Source organism: Cricetulus griseus (assembly GCF_003668045.3).
Source record: "Cricetulus griseus strain 17A/GY chromosome 1 unlocalized genomic scaffold, alternate assembly CriGri-PICRH-1.0 chr1_0, whole genome shotgun sequence".
Classification (NCBI taxonomy): Eukaryota; Metazoa; Chordata; class Mammalia; order Rodentia; family Cricetidae; genus Cricetulus; species Cricetulus griseus.
Genome location: NW_023276806.1, coordinates 106840992 through 106851910, shown reverse-complemented (window position 1 = coordinate 106851910; position 10919 = coordinate 106840992). Strand labels below are relative to the sequence as shown.

The window sequence follows — 10919 nt, the reverse complement described above, 5'->3', positions numbered from 1 at the left end:
AAATATCTAACAGTAAGGCAATTAGAAATGTCACTGTATAATCAGACTCCTTTCCTTTGATGCCCATTCTATAACTATATTTAGTAAGAAGGAAAGGATAGAATGCTATGATAAATATGCACTATTAAAAGGATATATGGCACAGGACAGAAAGATATATAATAATATGAAGGAGGAAGGAGACTGTGACAAAAGAAATAAATGACACAAGTAACTTGGACACCTGAATAGGGACAGTTTTGATGAAGATGAAAGACAGGAAAATTAGAAGAAGAAAAAGAAAAAAAAGAAGAAAAGAAAAATGATACAAACCTCATAGACATGATTTCAAAGCTCACTGAGATAAGAAAGCCATTGAAAGGATAGATCATTAATCATGGGTATTTCAATTAGCTAGTATTGACTGGGATGGTAATCATGGCATTGATAAGAGAAGCCTTCTTTCCTGGAGGCAACAAAGTCTGCTTCGTGACATACTTTCTGAGCAATCCATAGAAGCCAGCCTATTACGCACTTATTTTCTAATGTGGCTGGGAAATGAGACAAGGATGAAAAATAGAACTGTGATACAGAGCCAGTTGAATCCAGTGATCACGATGTCATCCTAACATCATTGCCCTTGAGATTGTAGGTGAAGGTAACAGAAGGAAAGCACAGGACTTGAGTAAATAAATACAACAAAACATTAGGAAATGAGAAATTGCCTTTAGAAATTAGTTGGAATCAATTTCAATTTCAGAACATTTATAAGAATGAAGTTTTTAGTAGAAAATAAATGGCAAGGATTTACTTCTGAAAGTAAAAGCAAAGGTTCTATTTGTATTTGTATATAACTTTTCCTGATCTTTGGAAAAATACAACATACTCACATCTTTAAAAATTTCTACCCTTTCAGAGTAATTTTATTTTTGAGTAGCTTTAGAAGTATCAGTGCAAATTAATTTTTGCTTTGTTACTACACTGTTATTTACTGCATGTATGAATACTGTCAGGTATTTGAACCTCAGTTTACACCTACCATGATATCATCAACAGTAGGTTACTGTTTGTTCATTAACATACCTACTTACTTGGTTGACTAGTAAGAACACTTGCTTGTTAATTCCATTCAGGGCTGTGCTGTGCTAAACAATTTTATAGTCAAATTTCTTTTACTATACATGACCACCACAAAGGTTTAATATTAACATTCTTATTGTAAAGACATGGAAACTGAATCATGAGGCAAGAAGTCAATCTCCATAGAACTCAGACTGAAGGAGGCAGAGAAAAGTGCTAAACACAAAACAGTATCTACTTTTATCTGTTAGGTGATGGGGATGTCTTCTGTACATATGTTACTCTTATTGGTTGATGAAAAATCACTGAGTCCAAAGAGGCATAATGATAGGTAGAACCAGGAGACATGAAGGATTCTGCTAAAGTTTGGCAGAGTCAGTCACCATGTAGGCTGCTGGAGGCTGCTGGAGGAGTAACACCATGCAGGGAATTATTGTGTAAGCCACAGCCTTGTGGCAATACATAGATTGGTAGAAATGGGTTAATAATTAAAACAGAGCTAGCAAATAAGTAGCCCTAGCTAGAAGCCAACAAATTCATAATTAATATGAGTCTCATGTGCTTCTTTGGGGCAAGATGGCTGCAGAACCAAGCAGGAAATACCACAACAGTTAGGTTCAGTGAAGACATAGCTACATATTATCTTAAATATAAATTATTTGTGTTTTTAATAAAATAATTACTAAACTATGATAACTAAGTTTAATTATAAGATGTGAGGAGAATATGTATGTTATTCTAAGTCTAAGAGAAAGTGTGCACATTATGGCATGCTTAGAAAAGTTTAAAATCCAAATATGCAAAACAAAACAAACAAAACCTCATAGGTTTTATGTAAGAAATAATTAGAAAGAGTATATTCCAGAGAAAAATATGAGTGATCATAGCCAGCATACTCAGAATCATAGAACTACAAATACTACATGCCAAAATGGATACAGTTTTATCAACTTTTAATAACAGAAGAATAAAGAAAGTCATAAATCAAGAAACTTGTGTCCATCAAGCAAACGGCTTATTTACATCAGAGAAATCTCAACTACAAGTCCTAGATTCTTATCATTTAGTTTTTTGAAAGCTAGAATTCTGTACATCACCCAAAGAATTTGCCTAATACTCACAAAAATGTGGAAAATAAATGACTGTTTAAAGGATTTGGACCTGTATCACCCTGACCTCTCCACACCACTGATTTTCTCATGAGTTAAGCAGCCTTGAAGAATATTAATTTGGATGCAGGTCCTTTCTGAGAATTTCTGCAAAAAAAAAACTCATTGTAGAAATGTCATTGCACTTCAAAAAATAGCAGAAAGTTCTGTGTTTTGTCAGGAAATAGGTATTCTATAACCACTATACAAACATACAGCCATCCACTAAAGTGCAGATAATATCTGGTAAAGGAAAACAGAGGAAAGGGACCCTGGTAAGGTAATCTGGGAACTCATATTTACCACAGTATACCAGAGCCTGGAGCCTGTGAGAGAATATATGTGCAAGTAGTTTTTATATTTGTATATTCATTGAAATAAATTAGATAACTTTCAAACCTCAATAATTTACATTTCAGCCATATTTACTTGCAGGAGGGACATAGAATTTTCTCATTCAGTTTTTACTCCCTAATAGGTACCAGCTTGTCAGGTAACCTGTCAGAATGGAAGGAACAGTTAGGATATTGCATTGGGTATTTTATATCATGAAATACTTCTTGAAAGACTGGCTGCTTTTCTTAAAATCTCCTTGAATACTGAGCTCACATTTCCTTTCCCTCCACTCAAGCAGGCACTTTCTTAAGCCTCTATTATAGACTTATTGATGTTATTGCTTTCAACGTCTTATCAAAGGACTTTCAGTATGCCTCCTAATTCATAAAAAGGATGCTATTCAAAACCATTAGACTTGGCCCTGTTTTAGAAATGCTCGATAGGCCAATGTGTTTATTGCCTGGATCTCCATGTGACCCTGTTATTTGTTAAATTTGACAACCGGTTCTTAATCCAGCACCAATATGCAGGCGCTGTAGAGTCCGGTTGGATTAACATCACAAGGAGCAAGTCTTTCTGTTAAAAAGTTCAAGTTGGGGGTATGGCTGAGTCGCAAGTGCTTCTCTTGCAAGTGTGAAAAACCCCAGAACCCGCCTAAAAATGTCGAGCTAGTGGTGAAAACTTCTATCTTTGGCCTCGGAAAACCAGGAGGACATACTGAATGCCGGTGAGAATTTAACAGAAGTCCTTGAAGAGGACAACACTATGTTTAATGAAGTATCAAGAGCAAGAGAAGCAGGTCTAGATGCCCAGTTTCTTGTTCTAGCTTCAGACTTGGGCAAAGAGAAAGCCAAGCATCTGTGCTCTGATCTAAGCTCATTTGATATGTTAAGATATGTTGACACTCTACTGACACATATGGGTGTAAATCTGCTAGAAGCTGAAGAATTCATCAGTGATGAAGACAAAAATGATATTGAATTAATTGTCTATGGCTCCTGGAAAATATAAGGCAAAACAGCAGAAAACACCTTTAATAAAACTCATACATTCCACTTTCTGTTGGGTTCAATATATGGAGAAGTCACTGTGCCAAAGCCACGAACTGATTGCCCAAGACAACCTCGCATGATAGAAGAGCAGAGGGCAATGCCTGCTCAGTTGAAAGGCATGGAAGAATCTCATCAAGAAGCAACTGAAAAAAGAAGTAGAAGGGATCTTGGGGTTGTTGCAGACATACTTAGAGAAAACCCTGATACTCCAATGTCCATTTTTGATTTTGTGGTTGATCCACATTCTTTCCCCCATACATTGGTAAACATTTTTCATGATTCCTTCATTATACAGGATGGTTTTGCAAGAATAAGACTTGACCAGACCGACTACAAATAATAGAGCCCGTGATTAATGAAGAAAGTGATGGAATTGAACAAAACACAAGAATTAGGAGTCAAGGAATTATAGCCCTGAGTCACCATGACTGGGAGGAGATTGTGAAGACCTTTGAGATTTCTAAGCCTGTGATCTTGATGAGTCACAGCCAACAGCGATTATGTGCCTGATGCCTGCTGAAGAACTGAAAGCAATAGTGAAATCCTGAAAGGAAAGAAGCATATATTGTATATGTGTATGATTAAATGTTTTTAAAGATGAAGATTGTTTAGTAAAATGTAGCTTTTGATAGTTAATGTACTTGTCATGATTGTCTTTGATTAAAAGAAATTCACTGCCATATTAAAAAAACAATACCTTTATTTTATTTTTTCCTTTCAAATTTTGTTAATAAATATATTTCCCATCTACTTTAATAGAACAACAGGAACATTTTTATATCACTGACAGTTGCATGATAATTCTAATAAACATGATTAATTCATAAAATATGATGGACTGCTTGTCATGAGTTTAGTGTGGATACAGAGGCTATGCAATATTGGATGGCAGGAAAGAATTATTGTAATAGATTGCATTTAAAAATATTAGCACACTTTCATTTGCCTAGGTTCACAGTGATTTTTGTGGCTCCCTTTGAATAGTTAGTTCCTTAAGTAGACATGCAGCTGGAAATAATTTGAAAAAGAATAATGTTATTGCCTAATGTATCAATTGAATAGAATCTGCTGTGATTACTTGATTCAAATGAGTAGCACCTATGCTTTTCTTAAATTTTATGGACATTCAGGTTCACAGGCACCATATGTAATTAAAGGCAACCACAGACATACTTGTTGCACCTCTGTTCAGACAACCTTGACCTGTGGATTTCTTCATTTGAAAAACATCCAGTGAATCTGTTGGATTGACTAAGTATCTCAGATAAAAATTTTATATGGTTAATAAATTGGTTTATATGTAAAAAAAGAGAAATATTCTCAAATAAATTCACTAGGTCTATGTGACATGTCAGGAAATTTATCCTGTACACACTAAAACATTCCAAGTAAATGACTGTATCAATCTCTAATTGCAAATCACAAAGCAAAGCAATAAATGGGTAAAACTGAAATGTGTCATACAATAGCCATATAAAAGATTAAGAATAACTGAGACCAATGAGATGTTTTATCAGGTAACACTGCTGGACAAGCCTGCCACATAGCCTCAATACTTCACTTCAATCCCCAGAATTCATATAAAAATCCAGATGCCACTATTTACATCTCTAATTACAAGGAGATGGGAGGTGAAGGCAAAAGATTTGGCCTGAAGCTGGATTATGCATTATGTACTATGGCCACAGAGAGAAGAAAGACCTTGTCTCATGTCCCACGCTAACCGCCTCGCCAGCAAAAACGACACGGGGACACTAATCAGGATCCTTCTGCAGTAAAGCTTTAATGCCTCTTGAGAGGAAGAGGATAAGCTTACAAAATGGAGACCCTGAACGCCCAAAACCCCTCCTTATATAGGCTGGCAACCGTCACCTCAGGAGTGTTACACTCTAACTGGCTGAAACCCTTGGACCATGTGACGTCAGCTGATCGAACCATATGACGTCACGGGAGGGGCAGAGACTAAGGGCAGGAAAGTTACAAAGTTACCTAGTGCGCATGCGCACAGCTTCCAACGGCTCCTTACATACGCACCGGATCCTAACAGTCTCAGAGACTGCTAAATGTCCTATGACAGGCACATTCCTTCTGTGAAAGCACAAACATACCCCGTTCCCACCCCCACCTCTCTGTGTCTCCTGTCTCTCTGACTCTCCCTCTCCCTCTCCCTCTCCCTCTCCCTCCCTCCCTTCCCCTCTCTCTCTCTCTCTCTCTCTCTCTCTCTCTCTCTCTCACACACACACACACACACACATAACTAATGTATGTGTATACACACACATAATAAATGTTTAAAAATAATAAAATAAATATGTAAATAAGAATAACCAAAGGAAATTTGGATGAATTCTCCGTGTGCAATAGTAAGGAATGTAAACAAATCATTAAGCAGGTCTGGCAGCATGGATGCAATCCAGGAAGAAAGAGTTTCCATCACTACAAAGAGACATTGTTTGGATTTCAACCAGAATTCTGCCTGCAAAACTGTTCACTGCAGACCAGTAATTACCCTTGAGGGCTATTGGTGAGAATTGAATTTTTCTACAATAAGACTGACACTGAGCCTGGAGGAACAGGGCATCAAGCTTACTGCAAATTAAATTATAAGGATAAGATAAAGATGCTGGATTTGTCACTCTGTCTGTTGGATGGAATATTATTGCGGTGTTTGGATAGATGGTGACAATAAGAGCTGTTTGTTCTTCCCTTTTGACACTGTGGATTTATTGAATAGACATGAGAATGTTTACAGTTATGCTAGAACTATTTCCTTAGAAACAAAATAATTTGTATATATTCACCTACAGTATTGCCATCACTAAAGAAAAACATGTATTGTGAAAACATCACTCAGGATCTAAATAATCCTGAGAATATGAAAACACTATGTGTAGATTAAGTTTAAAGCATATGCAGTTTATCATTCCAGTGAGTGGATTAATTATAGAATAGCCTTAACAAAGTGAATACTTTCATCCATGTACTTACAGCTGTGTTTATCAATGTGTGTGTGCATACATGTGTGTATATAATCTACATATATATATACATATATAGTTATATAAATTCTAATTCTAATTACATATGTAGTAGAAGTGAGAAATGAAAACTCTGTCAAACAATATCTAATTTGACATTAATTATTTAATAACATCTTAGCAAATAAAATATGTAGCTAGACAGTCACACATGACACCGAGACAAATGTATGTACTTGATTAAAGGCCATTGATAGATTGCAAAAATTAGTTGATGCCCCTTCCTTCTTTCCACTTTCTTCATATCTTTCATCTTCCTTTTTACATATTTTATTAATCAAATTTGTTTTGACAATTGCATACATGTAAATAATTCATTATGCTTTATGCTTACTCTAACCCCTACCCATGCATATCTCCCTCCCACTGATCAATTCTTCCTCCTCCCTACAAATCTGTTTGCTTTATTTATGTTTTTGTTGTTTTGTGTTGATTTTTGAGTCATTGAATTTAATCAGAACTGCATCATTTCCATGAATTTGGTTTATGCAGTGGAGATTGGTGGGTGCAGCCGCATGTACACAATGAAGACAATGTATTTCTGCCACAGACACCCCAGCCAGGTATGGCAGTCTCTGGGATGTGGAACCTTGAAGAATAGGTAGGTAAGGATTTGGTGGCAGTGACAAACAGAAACAAATACAAAGGCAGTTTGAATCTGAGTGTATTTTGCAGTTCTCAAGCAAGGTTTTTTTATAGAGTTATTTTCTCAGGGGATGTTTTAAGCAAATCCTAAGATACGACATTATTGTTACTTGGCACAGTGATGAAGAAATCCAAAACTTAGAATCAGTCAGTGTTAATCAAAACACAAAATTGTCCTTGATTAATCAAATCATAGGACCGTCCTTGATTAACATAGGATCATCCAAGCCTAACCGCATATTTCTTAAATCAAATTAATATATTTTTATGGCCAGTTATTGTTTAACATCTATTACCTAGTTCTTGTGAATTTTTGAAATACTGAGCTATTTTAACTAATTTAACTCTTTTCAAAAGCTTTCTTTACCAGACACTTAAGCGCACTCTAGATGACACATGTACAGCCATATGAAATTTTATTATTGGGAAAGTTTTTACTCTTTGTACTTATGTGAATGATGTGTATGATTTGAAAAGCACAGGATTTTCCTGATATGGGGTCATGTCTAGTGACCCTATCTTAGGGGATGGTTTCTTAACTATTTCTTTTGTTTAAAATGTCAGCATAGGCTTTTAGGAACATTTCGTTAATGTGAAAAAAGGAACAGAAGAACAAACAGAAATTGGCATGAGAATCACAGCCCAATATTTTTCTCTGGCTGAGAGTACGACAACCTTTTCCAGGAGACCTCCTTCTTTTGAAGTTTTCTCTTCAGTCTGTAGAACTTGTCACACAGAATATACTGGATTTGGTGTGGCATATTTCTCTACCTAAGAATTCTCAGTAGCCAGCATTTCAACTGATACCATTAGGGATACTTCAGCACTGTGAATTGATTATGAAATTGGGTTTGTCATACCTAGATGATAACATTAAGTAGAACTTCTCCTGATCTCCAAGATATGGTATTATTTTCATCCCCAATACCATTATGTTCTCTGAACCCTAGAGGAGGCAAAATAGATACCTTATTTAGGTAAGAGAGCACAGGTTTCACTTATTCTCAGCATCATTAGTCTCTGGTTTCACCAGTATTCACTGGAGAGAGAAGTGTCTCCGGTTAAGTCTGAGAATAGCCTTTGTTTATAAGTATGAAACATAAATATACAGAAGGCAATTTGACACCATGTCAAATTAATTTAGCAAAGGAAATTTGCTATTCCTTGGGCCTATGAACTCCATAACTGTGGTACTTTGCATGAAATTTGCCCCAATAATTTCATAGGGAGTGGCATTATTAGGTGGTGTGTCTTTACTGGAATGGGTATGGCCTTGATGGAGGAAGTGTGTCACTGTGGGGGATGGCTTTGAGGTTTCCTATAATCAGAACATATTTAATAATTTTGCAAATGTATTTTAATAACCAGAAGGAACACATCAAGAAGCAAGGACAGATAACTCATAATTGCATTATTTTCATGTTATTTTAATTTAATTTGTCTTCAATGTTTTCTTTGTCCATCTTTTAAACTCATTCTCATTTGATATTTTATCAGCAGGAGACTGTCAAATGTAGAGTAATTTCTTCTATGAATAACAGAACTATGATATAGAATATGGTTTGAGATTCATGACATAACCTTGGGTTCCAGCACAGTTGACAAATTTCAAGGCCTTGGCATATATTTCAGTAACCCTGTGTGATATGTGGATGATATACTTAGTTGGTATTCTTAAAGTGTTTTATTTATTCATATCTAGGAGCCAAGTTCATCATTCCCACCTTCACACCTGCTTACCTTACTAACATGGCACACTGTCAGGAAATTTCTACCACCGTTCTTGTTTTATACTGGTTTCCATGGAGGGCTCTATGCTGCACTGTTAATATAACTAATAGTCTCTAGTTGCTAAATCCAATATTTCATTTCCAGCATCTCCTTCTTTCAATAGTAATAACATTTTGCACAGTTGAGTACATCTTAAACTTTTTAGCACTTCCTTGGCTTGGCTTCCCTAACTTCTACTGTCCTCACTGACTGCAGAACTCATGGGCAGTTCTTCTTTCCTCTTCACTGGACTCTGTATTGCTTTAGTCTCAGAGCAGTCCACAGTAAGCATTTGCTGTCATTTTGAGATATGTTTATACTTTTGGTGTTTCAGCAAAAATTTAGTATTAAGCACCATTAGAGGATAGTAATGTCTCACTAGGTAACTTTGTGTATGGCTCTACATACAGTGTTTCTTTATGTAGATGGCAATGTGTCATTCACTCCAAACTCTTCAAATTATAAAACTGCCCACTATACAACTTTCAGAGGGAATAGGACTACAACAAAAATTAATTTCCAAGCATAATGGGGTATAATAAACATTACAGGATATCCACTGTGCAATTTCAGGGTAAAATTAATCCCTAGTTTTATAAGGCCATTCTATTCATGATCTTCAGATAAAATAAAGCTGGTCTCAAGAAACCTTGTCTATTCCACTTACTAAAAATTTTTCATATCATCATTTCAGACAAAGGATGGTTGTCTATGAAAGCTAATTGACATCTTAGTAAGGACAGCCAATCACTGCCTGGGATCAGGAAGGGATGGTTGCAATTCAAAGTAAGAGGCTCCAAAGGTTAGTTTCCTCACCCTATTCTACCACAGTCATTGGAAGATTTGAAGATTTGGGTGCCGTTTTCATTAATTTTCTTTCAGGGTGGTTCCCAGGTCCTTCAGAAAACACTCCTAGGTTGGAGATCTGGTAAGGGGCTTATTCACTAATGAATGAGAGTTGGAAAAACTTAATTTTCATTCCAGTTGTTCCAGAGGTAGAACAAGGGTCCTACCTCTTTTTTTTTTTTGCACCTGGGAATATGAGCCTTATTTTTAAGTTTTTATTTAACACTAAAATCTGAGTTATTTTCTAAAGGTAACATTGCATTGCTTATACTTATATTTATTATGCTTCTTTCTCTAAATGGCAGCTATCTAAGTATCAAAAAAATCCTTAGAAAAATGCGAAGTAATAAAATTTTATTAGTAAAATTACAATAAAATTAGTAAATTTTTATTGCATACCATTATTTGATGTAAAGAAATATTTTTAATATAACACATGGATATTATATAGCTAAAGAAGATACTTGATTATAAGTCCACAAAGATTCTTCTTTGTTGCATATTTTATTTTACAATATTTTGATACCTTGTTTACTTTCAGTATCAAGTGTTTTAAAATTAATATTTCCTTATGAAGAATTGCCCCATAAATATCTAGAGTTTTATTATTTACACACACACACACACACACACACACACACACACACACACACACACACATCCCACATGCAATTCTGTCTTCTCCAAGATATTTTTCAAGAATTGAAGACTATTTAGTTCTGTACCCCACTTTTTAATTGGATTTGTTGATGTTTTAGTGACTAGCTTCATGAAGTTTTGTATATTTTGGAAATCAGCCTTCTGTCAGATGTGGGGTTGGTGAATATCTTTTCCCATTCTGTGGGCTGCCATTTTGTCTTGCTGACTGTGTCCTTTGCCTTATAAAAGCTTCTCAGTTTCAGGAGGTCCCATTTATTAATTGTCAGTATCTGTGTCTGTGCTACTGGTTTGATGTTCAGGAAGTGTTCTACTGTACCAGTTCGAGGGTACCACCTAATTTCTCTTGTAAGAGGTTCAGTGTTGCA

General features: G+C 35.7%; 1 pseudogene; it reads left to right on the top strand.

The window, feature by feature from the left end:
- The first annotated feature begins 3221 nt into the window (after positions 1-3221).
- Positions 3222-5354, top strand: LOC100770538 (annotated as a pseudogene).
- Positions 5355-10919: the final 5565 nt, after the last annotated feature.